Source organism: Protopterus annectens, chromosome 1.part1 (assembly GCF_019279795.1).
Source record: "Protopterus annectens isolate FY-2018-M chromosome 1.part1, PAN1.0, whole genome shotgun sequence".
Lineage (NCBI taxonomy): Eukaryota > Metazoa > Chordata > Ceratodontiformes > Protopteridae > Protopterus > Protopterus annectens.
The window spans coordinates 954,848,590-954,864,099 of NC_056726.1; positions in this window are offsets into that span (position 1 = coordinate 954,848,590).

A 15,510-nucleotide genomic window follows, 5' to 3' on the forward strand; every position below is an offset into this window, starting at 1 on the left:
TTCAGTGAGGAACAGGAAATTAACCCATTTCCCCATTGTAGTGCGCTATGATCTTGGGGTTGGTATATATAATTTTCAGGGAGGGGCACAGCCCCACCCACATGGGGGGTTCAGGGGGCTTGCCCCCCTGCAAAATAGTAAAAGTGATGTACTGCTGACTCTAGAGTGTCACGGTACATTATGGTGCATAGCTTGGGTGACTGACGTCACTTCCTGCTATGTCAAATTCATCATACTACAGGAGTTGATGTATTCAGTTTCAGGTTTCCTGCTTATTCGCTGTTTCAGTTTTCAAGATATTGGTCCAGTGTTGAGGCTGATCAATAGATGCAGTTTCAAGGTTTCAATAGTAAGTATATATACATATATATATATATATATATATATATATATATATATATATATATATATATATATATATATATATATATATATAGTCACACACACACACACACACACACACATATATATATATATATATATATATATATATATTTATATATATATACATTGTTCCATGCATTCATTTGGCCAAAGCAAATTTGGTCTAAATGCATTTGCTGTAATTTTGGATGTTATATATTACATTGATGCTTGTTTCAAAGAGTGAAATATTTTTACCACATAAATTTAGTTTTGTGATATTAGTGTAAGTGAATGTTGGTTTAGACTCTCTTACACAATTATAGGTATGCTGTAACAAATTGATTAATTTGTTTCTTGAGTGATACTTAAATGCACAGAGTATATATGTGGCCTTGTCTTTTTTGATAAGACTGAAAGCCTGCAAAATTAACAAGCAATGTTGGTGACTCCCTGCTGGTGAGGAAAAATAATCTCTTTTTTGTCAGTGTGTTGCTTAAACTGATAGAGCTGTTTTCCATTTTACCTGTTCCATTTCATTTTCTGTTTTAAGAAATCTGCTTCACCTGGTGTTTTTGTTCAATGTGGCAGTTAGACACTTAAATTACTCAGGCTGCACATTTCACAAGCTTTTTTTTCACTGGCTAATTTGTTTTTTGAGGGGCGGCCATGGTGGTGCATTAGTTAGTGTTGTCTCCTCACAGCAAGAGGTTCTCTAGTTCGATTCTCAGCTGGGGTGCCATCTGTGCAGAGTCTGCATGTCCTCCTTGTGGTCGCGTGGGTTTCCTCTGGGTGCTTCAGTTTCCACCCATCTTCCAAAGACATGCAGTAGGTAGATTGGACACTCTAAATTGGCTGTAGGTGCAAGTGTGTGAGTGGTATGGATGAACTACCGCAGCATGGCTAGCCACCCGGTGGTGTAAACCTTGGCACATGATGATTGTCACTGTTGAAGTGACACCCTGACCCTAAGTGCAAAATGGGAAAAAGAGGATGGAGGATGGAATTTGTTTTATGAGTGACACTTAAATACACAGAGTATATCTGTGGCATTGTCTTTTCTGATAAGACTCAAGGCCTGCAAGAAAACTACAAACATTGTTGATGACTCCTTGCTAGTTATTTTTTCCCTCTACCTGCCCATTTCTTGATCTGCTTTTTAAACTTGGAGATTTTTAAGCTGCCAACCCTTACTGTAAATTAAGCTATATAAGCTCCTTCCCTTTTACACATCTGTTGATATCATGAATTATTTATTTGCCTTTCTTTGTAGTTATTTTGAAAAAATATCCATTTGGCATCTCATTGTCTGTTCTACTGATTTACTTGCTATCTGGGGCAACACACTAGAGATTCCTGCATGTAGTTGTTTTATTCAGCAGTGGGCTTATTAATCAGCTTACCTTGTTTTAGTGCCTTTACAAATTCTACACAGTTGAGTGTCTCTTGGCTCATTTCTACCAAACACTTGTATTGAATAATAATACTTTTCTAAGCTGTTTAAAGAACACTGTTGTAATCTTGAATTACTTGTTGCTTTTTCTTAAGTTTGTTTGTAGAGGCATTTCACTCTGGACACTCTTACTGTGCTTTTACATTAGGAGGACTGGGATTATTTATCTAGTGGTAGTATGTATTTACTTGGTTTATCTGAATTGGGAAGCACACACAAGGGTTCTATAAGTGTAGTCATTTTAATGGCCAGAGTGTTTAGTAGTCAGTTTTCTGCATTTCCAGTGCTGATATAAATTTGGCACATTTGCATGGTCCTGCGCACCATGCCAGTGCCCTGTACAGATGCAGACATGTAGAAACAGTGCTTATTTTCATTATACTTGAAAGCTATTTGTTGTTTTTTTTCACTTCTTTAAAGTTTAAAGTTGCATTTTCAAACTGCTGTAAAAGATGCTGTTCTGCACTGAATTACATCTAGTGTTTCTTAACTAGTATTAGGTAACTGTGGTTTCTTAACACTTGGCTTCATAACAGTCATTGTACATTAAGAGGGTCAAAGCCTGCACTCTTGTGGCAGGAGATGGCTGATTTCCTCTATCAGAGCTGGGAATTGCTAGTGAAAAGCTCATTGTGTGCTTACCTGATTGGCCTTAGGGCATAGTTAGTTTAAAACTTGTTTTTTTCTGATTGTATATAAGCTTCACATTTCCACAAGTCTTGGCTCATTTTTAGTTGCTCATCACTTGGGATCCAAAACAGTTATTTTACATTAAGAGGGTAAAAGTCTGTACTCTTGTGACAGGAGAGGGCTGATTTCACCTATCGGAGCTAGGAATTGCTGGTGGAAAACTCATTGTGTTTACCTGATTAGCCTTAGGGCATGGTTAGTGTAAAACATGCTTTTTCTGATGGTATTGTGCCTCACATTTGTGGGAAGCTGCTCTTCTTGCAGCTGTAGTTACTGATGCCTTGTATGTATGCAATCAGCAGAAGTTGAAATTTTCCAGTTAAAACCACCTCGGAACTTTACCTCAGCCCTGTGTTACTCACGGGGCAACTAGTTTGTGTCATGGACAGCATTTATGCATTTAGGTTTACCTTACCTTATCATAGCACCCAGGACTATCATTGCTCAGATAGCATCTGGTTTGGGTGATGGGCAGCGTTGCTGGTTAGGTTAACTGCAGATTACACCAAGTAAGCACCCTCTTGTCCAGTTAGAAAGATTTTCCACTCCTACCCCTTGCAAATACACATTTGGACCTGCAACTATGGATGGGCGCTTTCCTGCTATCTCTACATCCAGCTTGGTGGATATGAGCATCCTAAGGCAATGTAGCAATTGCCTTATGTACACTGATAACCACTTAATTCTCAAACAGACAAATACAGTATGTGAGAAATATAGTTACACACTGACACTGGAGGCTAGACTCTCACATACAGACACAAAAAAATCACTCACTGCACCAACAAAGGACAGCACACATAGACCCACATATGCAGAGGTGCTCCCATGTAACTTATTCATACCTCAAAGGCCTATCAGGCACAGTCCTCAGAAACTCTGCATGTACACGAGCAAGACAATTCCCATCACAACACATTGTGTCTCAACTACCAAGCCAATAAGGCGAAACAGTCCACAACCCAATATTCTGGTAATAGGAGACTCCATTGTGAGACACACTGATATCCCTCTTACCAGGCTGGATACGGAGAAGGTTGCAGTTGCCTGTCAGGGACCAGGAACCACCAGATCACACAAGCAGTCAGGTCACTTGCCGCAGATTACTTACCCCAAAGTACCAGTAAGACTCAGTCATAGTCCATGTAGGCATAAATGACTTGAGATGTACCTCCTTGGACTATATGAAGAGAGACATGATTGAGCTCTCAGAATATGTGCCACAGGCAGGTATGATCCAAGCACTGAGCAACATTCTACAATCCCCAAGGATGATGTCAAAATACCAGAAAATGATTGACTTTAACAATTGGCTTGCCTACTAGTCTCATTCCAAAGGGGTCCAATACTTGTCAGCCTTGGAGGATATGGTTGACAAGCCATGCTGCTTTGCCAGGGATGGTCTTCACCTGTCACCTCTAAACTTTTGGATATTCGCCAAAACATTATTCACCCCTTTAGTTCCTTTTTTTAGGCATTGCCAAACAAACAAACCTTCCAACGTAACAAAAGCTACTCAGATTATGCTAAAGGTGTTACCACTTAATGCTAAGAGTCTCAACAAAAAACTGCACTCTCTAGAAGCTCTTTTCACCCTGGAGAATGGTGACATCTCTACAGTTACTGAAACATGGTTCAAAGCCAAGGAAAGAACTTTGGCAGTGCGTGGCTATAACTCTTTTCATACGTTCCAACTACCCACTGAACTTGAAAGAGCAAAAGGCAGAGGTGTATCTATCCACTTAAAGGATAAGCACTCCTCAAGACTGGTCAAACAATATGACATGATTGAGCTACTCCATGTCTAACTAACCATGGGAAAAATCCACCACCATATTTTTACTAGCTACAGGTCCCCCACCATGAATCAGGAAACTCATGTATCATACCTGAAGTTACTAGAATCACTCAACATACAGCCCAATACCATACTCATGGGTGATTTTGACTGGCCCTCCATTACTTGGGAGGCATACACAACCACTAACATGCAGGCCCAAAGATTTCTTGACTTTGTAAATTCAAATGCCCTGAAGTAACTAGTGTGCACTCCCACTAGGGGAACAAATATCCTAACTCTGGTACTCACAAATATGGGACAGCTCTGGACTGCTCCTAGTGTGATGTCCCCACTGGTAAGATCAGAGCATAAAGTAGTCTCCCCTGAAATATAAGTAAAACTAGTAACCCCACCTAACCCCAAAAACTTCAAGAACTACTGTAAGGTAAATTACCCTCTATTAAGGGACAGCATAACTAGTTTCCAAGCTCCCCCAAATCCAGAAAACACAGAATCCTATGCAAAGGCATACTAAAAAGCCCTGTACAACCTTGTAAACAACTGCATAGAGATGGCAGTACCAGACAGAAAAAAATCCAGGTCACACCACAAAAACAAGCCACCCTGGTTAACCTCTGGTATTAATAGGTTGTTCAACAAAAGATAGAAAAACCTGTCGAGAAGTAAGAGAGTATGTGCACAACAGTGCAAAAAGTCTTTAATTAGTCTATACAAGAAAATCAGGGAACTAGTCAAGTCTCTGAAAGCAGACTTTGAGGTAAAAATACCTTGCAAAGCTAACGATAACCATAAGACACTTTTCATTTATGTCCATAATCTTAAGGGTAACACCCAGCAATATGCAAAATTAATTATAGATGGCATCACCTATAATCAGCCAGAAGATATAGAAAATCTGCTGGCCAACAAATTCAGCTCAAATTTCATCTCCCTATCATCTCCAGTTGTCACCCAAGAAATACCCTCCACCACTCCACCACCAATTAACAAAGAGCAGGTTGCCACTTCCCTCTCTAAAGCTAAAAACACAGCTTCAATGGGCCCTGACAATATACCATGTTGCCTCTTAAACAGCTTAAATCAGGACTTATCAGGTCCATTAGGATCTCTATTTAATCACAGCCTCTGGATTGTCTTTGTCCCGATAGAGTGGAGGAGAGCAACATCATCTTTCTGCATAAAGAGGGACCATTTACTGTCTTAGAAATTACAAACCCATACGTTTGACTAGTCTTACATTTAAGACCATGGCATGAGTAATCATTGACCTGTTTGATAATGACAAAGAAAACCTCCAAACACTGGACCAGACCCAGTTTGGTTTTGTCAAGGGCAGGTCATGCCTACTGAATTTCTTTGAGAAAGTCACTGAGAGCATAGATGAGAGTAAAACAGAACATACAGCCTACCTCAACCTAGCCAAGGTATTTGCCACAATTCCCTATTCAAGTGTCATTTTTGGCCATGTTTTGACCTTGTCAGCATAGCACAAGCAGAGTATTTGACTAAGCATATGAAACACAGGGTTGTTATACCCAGCTGATGTCCATTATCATTAGGGTGACTGCAAAATATCCCAACTAACAAATTAAAGCAAAGAGTGAGAAGGTCACACTGAAAAAACAGTCAGTAAAAACTAAATGAAAACTCCAGTCAAGCTAGAACTTCCAATGAGTGACCTCCCAAATCTCCTGTGACAGAGGCACATGGGATATATGCAAATGACCCTTATGAACATCAGGTGTTTCAGCTATATGGCGATTCTGATTGCCCATGTGCCTCTGTCACAGGAGGTTTGGGAAGTCACTCAGTGCGACCTTCTCGCTCTTTGCTTTAATTTGTTAGTTGGGATATTTTGCAGTCACACTAATGATAATGGACATCAGCTGGGTATAACAACCTTGTGTTTCTTATGCTTAGTCAAATAATCTGCTTGTGTTATGCTGATGAGGTCATAACAAGGCTGAAATATGCATATCCATAGCTAGTGGGGTTTGGTTTTATTGGCCTGAAATTGTCCATTAAAATTACTTCAAATGTAAAAGTCATAGGCAATCAGAATCGCCATATAGCTGAAACACCTGATGTCCATAAGGGTCATTTGCATATATCCTATGTGTCTCTGTCACAGGAGGTTTGGGAGGTCACTCATTGAAAGTTCTAGCTTGGCTGGAGTTTTCATTTAGTTTTCACTGATTGGTTTTTCAGTGTGACCTTCTCACTCTTTGCTTTAATTTGTTAGTTGGGATATTTTGCAGTCACCCTAATGATAATGGACATCAGTTGGGTATAACAACCCTGTGTTTCTTATTCTCAGTTAAATAATCTGCTTGTGCTATGCTGATGAGGTTATAACAAGGCCGAAATATGCATGTCCATAGCTAGTGGGGTTAGGCTTTATTGGCCTGAAATTGTCCATTAAAATAACTTCTAATGTAAAAGTCATGGGTAATCAGAATCACCATATAACTGAAACACCTGATGTCAGTAAGGGTCATTTGCATATATCCTATGTGCCTCTGTTACAGGAGGTTTGGGAGGTCACTCATTGGAAGTTCTAGTTTGGCTGGAGTTTTCATTTAGTTTGTACTGATTGTTTTTTCAATGTGACCTTCTCACTCTTTGCTTTAATTTGTTAGTTGGGATATTTTGCAGTCACCCTAATGATAATGGACATCAGTTGGTTATAACAACCCTGTTTTTTCTTATGCTTAGTCAAGTACTCTGCTTGTGCTATGCTGATGAAGTTATAACAAGGCCGAAATATGCATATCCATAGCTAGTGGGGGTTGGCTTTATTGGCCTGAAATTGTCTATTAAAACGACTTCAAATGTAAAAGTCATGGGCAATCAGAATCACCATATAGCTGAAACACCTGATGTTCATAAGGGTCATTTGCATATATTCCATGTGCCTCAGCCACAGGAGGTTTGGGAGGTCACTCATTGGAAGTTCTAGCTTGGCTGAAGTTTTCATTTAGTTTTTACTGATTGTTTTTTCAGTGTGACCTTCTCACTCTTTGCTTCCATTCAGGTATAATAAATAAACTCACAAAACTGGGTATAAATCCCTACACCACCAGATGGATATCCAGTTGGCTCATGAACAGGACACATGTGGTTAAAGTGGGTGACTCCAGCAAGAGGCCAGTTACTAGAGGTATGCCACAGGGCTCACTGCTGGGATCACTCCTGTTTGAAATATATTTATCTAAGGTCAAGGCTAAAGTGGAACACTTATGGATGACAATGTTTGCCAACAACTGCAAGCTGAGGGAAATCACTAAATCCCCCAGTGATGTAGATATTCTTCAGGATGGTCAAGATCAGGCAAATTATTGGTGCCAGAACCATGGCCTGAAACTAAATGAGAAAAAATGCATTGTCATACCCGTTGGGAAGTTAAATACCCTGCAAATTACATCATCAACAACACACCCCTAAGAGTAGACTCAGAGGTTAGAAATCTAGGAACACAGATATATAGTAGCTTGAACTTTGACTGGCATGTGTCCACAGTGGTGCGGAAGTCCTTCTGTGTGACACCACGTATAAGTATGGCATCCAGATCCAAGGAAATTATAGTCCCACTGTACTCAGCCCTCAATAGACTAATAGTTAACTACAGTGTGCCATTTGGCATGGACTTGACTAGGCACTTACAGCACCTGGAGCAACCTCAGAGGGTGCTCACAAAGAAACTACAGGGTGTAAACAACATATCTTATGTGGATAGACTAAAAACCCTATCCCTTTACTCTGTCTCTTACCATCTTTTAAGGGGGTGACCTATGCCTGACCTAAAAGGCACTCACAAATCCATCCCTGGTGGAACTGCTACACACCTGCAAATCAAACAGCATGAGGGTCACCTGACCTAGTGATCTAAACTTAGTCAGCAACTCAAACAAAACATGCTGGAGAGACAGATATGTATCTCAGAGATTGCTCCTTCTCTGAAACAGGCTTCCTATTCACGTTAAGCCTAGTCCTTCCCTGGCCTTCTTCAAAAGCAGTTTAGATCAATGAATACTGAATCACAAATTCACCCCTGGAGTAGCACCTATGCCCCTTATGGACAGGGGCAATTTGTAAGATAAATATCATCACAAGCAGTGTTTATTTTGTCTAGATGCTTTCCATGACAAAACTTCCTATTCTATTTGCCAGGCTTTCATCCACAAGACTCTCCATAGCCAACTTTCCTCTTTGGCCATATACTTAGAAAACCAACATCTTAAGCTTTTGGCAAATGACACCATGGAAGAAACTTCCCAGTCCGAGGGTCAGCTGTCCACAAAGAAGAAGGCCAAGAAAGCTAGGTCTGATTCTTTGGCTATGCTTCTTCCAGTGGACGTCTCTCTCAAGGCTAGTGAAATGGAAGATCACCCAGCTCCTTTGTTGGAGTCCTCTGCCATGACCACTTTGGAGGCCAGCATGGATCCGGCTTCATGCACATCACTGGAGGCCTTGTAGACATCTGCTTCAGATGCTCAGGGGGAACCATGGCTGATTGTTACTGAAGGGCCTAGTGGTGTTCCTCAGATTTTAGTTAGGGAGTACGTACCGACTACCATTATAGAGTGTCTTACAGGGTTTGAGCCTTCTAAGTTTTACAAGGTTGATATCCCTTTAAAGAAGAAACAAAAAAACTAAACATGTTTCTCCTGCTCCTAAGGACCTTCAGAGTGAATGGCACTAAAGATTTGTTTAATGTCCTTATGCCTCTGAAGCCTCCTCAAGGGGTTTCTGTCCCAGCTCTGCCTTGGTCTTCTACACCTCTTAAAAGGCCTAGGGAGCAAGATTCCTCTGAGGAGAAGGAGGATTTGGATGAGGACTCCCTTGCCTATTCTTCCCAGATTCCTTCTACTTTAAACTATGCTTCTAAGGAAGAAGAGTCCAGTCCTGACTCTCCTTTTGATGAGATTTCCTTTGGGAACACAATTTCCAGAATTATATTTATTTATTTATTTTACATTTGTTGACTAAGATAGTCTGACTGGATACATGTCCGTTTTCAGCAGAGGCCCGGGGAGAAAAGCCCAACATTGAATATTACATTGAAATTGAACATGAACATTAACACAATTATAGTCAGTCATAGCTCAAACTTATATGGTTACAGACAATCAGATAGAAGGAGCTAGGTATTCCTTACAATACTGTTTCATGTACTTTAGTATGGATTATGACAGGGGCATAGCCAGTGTGTCATGAAATACTGTTTGAGATTTTTCTTGAATTGGTTTAATGATGGTTCTAGAGTTAGGTCAGCTGGAAGTGAATTCCAAATTTTGCCAACAGAGTTAGAAAACAAAGAGTCACAAGCTGAGCTGTTAGTTTTGAGTGTTTGAGTTAGCAGTTTATTAGAAGATCAAAGTGGCCTTGTGTTCCTGTGGGGATAAATAATGTTTTTAAGTGGAGGGGTATTATCTGGTTGGTTGAGAATTTTGTGGGCTACTACAAGTTGATTGTACTGAAGTAAGCTATGCAATTCTAGCCATCCTAGAGGTTTAAGGTTTTGGCAGTGGTGAGTTCTGTAAGTAGAGCCAGTGGGAAGTCTAGCAATGTGATTGTAACAGCTTGAGAGTTTGCAGAGTTTAGATTTGTTCAAGTTAGTGAAAATGGAGGAGGCATAGAAAAGGGTGGAAAGAAGATGAGTGCGGGCAATGGCAGTCCGTGCTAGTGGGGTAAGGAAAGGTTTATTTTTATACAGGGAGCCCAGTTTTTTATTAATGGTTTTAATGGTTTGATTGATATGCACGCCAAATTTAAGGTTATTATCAATTGTTACCCCTAAGAGTTTAGTATGGTTATCTGGGGAAATTACAGTGCCATTATTAGAGGATATTGTAAAGGAAAATGGTGTAGACCTGTGAGTGGGGGAGCAAACTAGCATTTTGATTTTTTTATGGTTCAAGAGCAAACGGCGGCATGAGAGCCAGTTCTCAACTGTGTTAAATGTTTTCTGGGATAGTGTTAGCAGGTCAGATGGGGTGGAGGCTGAGCAGAGCAACGTGGAATCATCTGCGTATTGGATGCATGTGGCATCTAGAAGGTCATTAATAAAGATTGAAAAGAGAAGAGGTCCTAAAACAGAACCCTGGGGAACTCCAATGGTGAGGTGTGGTAGAGTAGATAAATCTCCCTACCATAGGATAGCCTGTTGCCTGCCATTCAGATAGGATTGAAACCATTGAATAGCATGATTATTCAAGGAAATAGATTTCAGAGTGGCAGTGAGTAGTTGGTGGTTGACCATATCAAAGGCTTTGGATAGGTCGAGGAAGAGGGCTGAGGATAGTTTGTTGTTATTACGATTATGATTTATGACACTGGAGAAAGAGAAGAGGGCAGAGGAGGTACTATGGTGTGGCCTAAAGCCATGTTGAGAGTTAGCCAGCAGATTGTTTTGTATGAGATAGTGCAAGAATTGCTTATGGATACATTTCTCCATTATTTTCGCCAGTGGCGAAAGTATGGCAATAAGTCTGTAATTTGATAGTTCTGTGGAATTGCCACCTTTGTGGAGTGGTATGACATGGGATGTTTTCCAGATGGAGGGGATGGAGGCTTCAGTTATGGTTCTATTGATCAAGATTGAGACTGGACAAGCTATGACATCTGCATCGTTTTGTAGGTACTCTACAGGAAGGAGATCTGCAGATAGGGTGGTTGGTTTTAGTTTTATAAGCAGGGATCGGATAAGTGAGGTAGAGACTGGTTGGAAACTTAAGGGGAGATGGGTAGTGGGTGAGGTTATGATAGAATTAGTGCCTGTGGGAGTTAGCTGGCTAGCAAGGATCTGGATAGTCTCAGTGAAAAAACTGTTAAAGGTGTTGGCAATCTCCTCTGGTGATTTATGGGTAGAAGTGGAAGGGGTTGGAGTGGTGGATCGTCCTAGATGAAGAAGTTTATTTATACCTGCCCAGATCTTTTGAGGATTATTTTGGTGTCTTTGTTGAAGATTATAATAGTTTTTTTTGTGTAGCAGAATGAATTTTTTTTTGTGTCATTACGAAGCTGCCGATATCTCACCTGGTCTAGAGGGGATTTGGTGTCGCGCCAGGTGGCCCATATTTTATTTCTACTTTTGATCTTTGATTTGGTATCCTTTGTAAGCTATGGTGCAGCTTTTGTTTTAGTTCTAATGGTATGTGCGGGGGCGTGTGAGTCAAGTATGGCAGGAAATTTAGTATTAAAGAGTGGGTCTATATCACATAGTTGAAGTGCCAAAACTTCAACTATGTAAATATCGAACCCAAAAGTTCGAAAACTGAAAATTCCAAACAGTCAGAACAGTGATTTTTTTCCCAGGGAAAAAAATCACTGTTCCGGTACAAAACACAGAAACACATGAACACTGCATACTGTTTCTAATGTGGGGGGCTTTGCCCCCACACCCCCCCTACTTAAATATACCAACTCTGAGATCGCACCACAGTGGAGGAAATAGCAAAGCCGTGGAAACAGCTCACCAAATTCTTTCCATGGGAAAGAATTTGATGTTCCGCGGCTTCGTTATTTTTAGACTTCGAACTTCCCAGTTCGAAGTTTCGGCGTTCGGACAGTTGCACGTTCAGACTTATGATATACACCCTTAAAGAATACCACAACTTCATCAAGTGGCAGCCGTTTTAGGATTGACCAGTTACATGCTTTTAGTTCAATTTGGAAGTTGGCGGGATTGAAGTTCTTATTGTTTCTAATTGTTTTATGAGTGGGCTGGTGGGGATCATCAGTTTTATGTCTGATGCTATAGGTTAGAAAGTGATCACTGAGGTCATCAGGGAGGTTCCCACCTTTATACATATGGGGATGACTATTGATAAGTATCCAGTCTAAGATGCTTTCCTTTTTATTGGGTTTACTGATCCTAGTGGGGGAGGATATTATTTGTGTAAACCCGTATAGATTTATATGGGTGGAAGGGGATTCTAAAGAGTATGACTTCCAGTCTATATTGAAATCTCCAAGCACAGTGGTTTCCTGGGGGTAGTTGTTGGTTAACCAGTGGAGTATACCTTCTAGGATGTTAGTGTTATTGCCTGGGAGAATATAAATACAGACAATATTTATATATTTGTTATTGTTAATTTGTAGTTTGGTAGTAAGAATTTCAGCTTTATCAAAACTGGGTGGTAATAGGGGTTCTCTAGTAACTTTTAGTGAATTTTTGTAAATTACAGCTACCCCACCTCCCTTTCTAGTTTAGCAGTCTGTTCGAATTATGTTGTATCATGGTGGTAGGACATCATTCCCCCGGATTCATGAAGCTTGTGCCAGGCGCAGGCGTAACGTAGGCGGCATAACGCCAAATATGTCCGCCGAGCGATTCAGGTATGAACTAATCCCACGTGCACTACCGGCGTACGCCAGAGCTATGCAGCCCTCAGCATAGGTATGCAAATCACCCCATGCGCAGTGTCGCACCATGCTAATGAAGGCATACAGTGATTCACAAAGTGGTGCAGGCGTAGGGCAAGCCCATGGAAATGTAAACCAAAAAACACGGTTTACATTTTCCCAAACAGAACATCGGAGTTATGGAAGCGGACCACATGCATGTATTACAAAGTTAACATATGCCAATGGACAAATACACAGCCAATGGCACAAGAAAAGATGCACAACACATAAAAAACAACATTTAATGTCATGTCCACAGTAACGCACAGTACAACCGCAGGGCATGTGTGTGCAAACAGGAATACAAAGGAAATATATAAAAATGGCAGAAAATTGCAATGAAAGACAAATTATGATTGCACCATAATATGCAATGGTAGGCATGGCACACCACAAGCAAGGCGCAAGGGTTGCCAGGGGCCCGCGACAGTGTTCGGCACTGTAACTATGAATTAGTAGTCAATGCCATGCAAATGAGGCAGGTAATACTGAATCGAAAACGTCCCGCCGGATTAAGGATGTACCTGACGGCACAGTGCTATAACACCGAGGAGTGTATCAAAGGTGATACATGACATCAGCAAAGGGGTGTGCCACCATATCAGTAAGCACATTGGAGCAATGCAAATCTGGCCTGCCCATTGCTAAGCAAAGCTGAAGGACAGGGGTGGGGAGGAGGGTATAGAACTGTTCAGCTGAGAGCACACATGGTGCCCAAAAGCACATGAGTACGGGGATGAACTCATGCCTGAAACCTGGTAAGCGGATGCACGTACCACGAACAATAGCACAAACAGGAAGGTCAGGGGAAGAAAAAAAGGAAATGCCGAAGGAGGGTAATTGGCATACTAATGAGCAATTAACACCAATCAACACACGGCAGCCAATCGATGGCAGTAGACAAGCCTGCATGCAGAAACCAGGTACAGACACAAACGTGCGGAGTTCAGGAAACACAGTATACACTGACAAACACACAATGAAAGGCATAGCGTGCCTGTCACCACCCCTGTCCGAGATATTTATATATATATATATATATATATATATATATATATATATATATATATATATATATATATCTACACATATATAATACAGATAGAAAGGGCGATAGTGTGATATATGTCGATATACAAGGGGTCACTGGCATCTGCAAATATATAGATAGGTCGACGACATTCTAAACACCTTTGAGGTACAAATAAACAGGATACCGCCAACTATGGAACGTGTCACACACCGACACGCATAACCAGGAGGATGAAAGACAGAAAGAACACAGTACTGGAACAGTAGAACCGCGAGCAATAGGATGATAGTAAGGACATGTAGTCACTGCTGTTGTCGGTGCGGTCCACGTAGGTACCGTGTACAACTGTGGTTGTGAGTGATGTAGCCTGTGTATGTGTGTGTTGAGGGTGCCATGTGTGTTCCCGTGTGACTAAAGTGTGTGTGTGTGTGTGTGTGTGTGTGTGTGTGTGTGTGTGTGTGTGTGTGTCCGCATAGTGTGTCTGTAGGTGGCAACTCGGAGGTAGATGATTACGGTAAGTGTGGGTATAGCTACCCGTAGGCATGCGGTAAACACCTGTCCCACATTGGGAGGGACAGCCCCCCCCTGGGCAGGTGTGTCCTGACATGAAACATTAGAAAGGGCAACTGTCCGTGAGTGTAGGACATTAGTATGTCCCACATAATATGCAATAGTTGCAGGAAATACTCATGCCTGTATGTAAGAAACGGAAATGTTACATGCAAACCGATAAGTAGTGAAGGACCAAGAACAATAGGTATGTAATGAGGATAAAAGTATGTGCTATCCTGTGTACTGACCATGGCCATATGTCAGCCTGAAAACACCACTGTGTGACCCGCAAGTGTCCAACTATGGCCATATGAAAAGGTGGCAAGCCATGTGACAGAGGGTCTGACACCAACACCACTGCAATGACTGCAAATATCTGGGACAGACATACATGGGATAGCATTCATTTACAAATATCCCTGCACATATCGTCGTACATCTGGAGGTATGGAAGTATCAACCGCACCTGCATACCATATAGAAACCAATTAACAACACACTATGCGGACACACACACACACACACACACACACACACACACACACACACACACACACACACACACACACTTTAGTCACACGGGAACACACATGGCACCCTCAACACACACATACACAGGCTACATCACTTACAACCACAGTTGTACACGGTACCTACGTGGTCTGACACCAACACCACTGCAATGACTGCAAATATCTGGGACAGACATACACGGGATAGCGTTCATTTACAAATATCCCTGCACATATGGTCGTACATCTGGAGGTATAGAAGTATCAACCGCACCTGCATACCATATAGAAACCAATTAACAACGGCCCAAAGTAAATTCCGGTAATAGAAGTCTATTAAGTGATAGCACTATAATTAGGGAAGGGGCCCACACACATATATATGGACTACGTAGAAATGCAAGCCCCACAAAACCGTATATGCTATGTACACCCGCCTACATCCCCCACACTGTAAACAACAGACCGTAACCACAGCCCAAACATCTAGTTAGTCAATTACATCCGCTGAACCATTGACATACCTTGTGAGAGACATTTAAAGGCGCCATGCAAAATTGTATCTGTCGTATAACGGAACAAACGGCGATGTTACAGGTGTTTGCAATTGTCCTTTATCAGACGGGTGGGATGACAGGTACAGTCAAAGGTAGAACCACATACTCAAGCCATCACACACAATCCACGGGGGACATGA